Source organism: Triticum dicoccoides, chromosome 1B (assembly GCF_002162155.2).
Source record: "Triticum dicoccoides isolate Atlit2015 ecotype Zavitan chromosome 1B, WEW_v2.0, whole genome shotgun sequence".
Classification (NCBI taxonomy): domain Eukaryota; kingdom Viridiplantae; phylum Streptophyta; class Magnoliopsida; order Poales; family Poaceae; genus Triticum; species Triticum dicoccoides.
This window is the reverse complement of record NC_041381.1, coordinates 409,707,473-409,708,005: the sequence shown is the minus strand read 5'-3', so window position 1 is coordinate 409,708,005 and position 533 is coordinate 409,707,473.

Sequence of the window (533 nt, the reverse complement as noted above, 5' to 3'; positions counted from 1 at the left end):
CCTAAGTGTTTGAAAATCCTACCAAGTAGAGAGCAATCCTCCCACTCGGGGGCTTAGCTGCAGTCCAGTACTCGCCTACGTATTTAAAAATCCTACCGAGTGGAGAGCAATCCTCCCACTCGGGGGCTTAGCTGCAGTCCAGTACTCGCGTAAGTATTTAAAAATCCTACCGAGTGGAGAGAAATCCTCCCACTCGTGGGCTTAGCTGCAGTCCAGTACTCGCCTAAGTATTTGAAAATCCTACCGAGTGGAGAGCAATCCTCCCACTCGGGAGCTTAGCTGCAGTCCAGTACTCGCCTAAGTATTTAATCCATTCTGATCCGCAAGGACGACGAGGTGCAGGTCGACTGCTACATTATCCTTCGGAGCTACGCCACAAATACAATGTGTGCTCTGCAAGGACGAGGAGGTGCAGGTCGACTGCTACCTTCTCCTTCGGAGCTACGCCACAAATAAATGTGCTCTCTGCAAGGACGACGAGGTGCAGGTCGACTGCTACCTTCTCCTTCGGAGCTACGCCACAAATACAATGT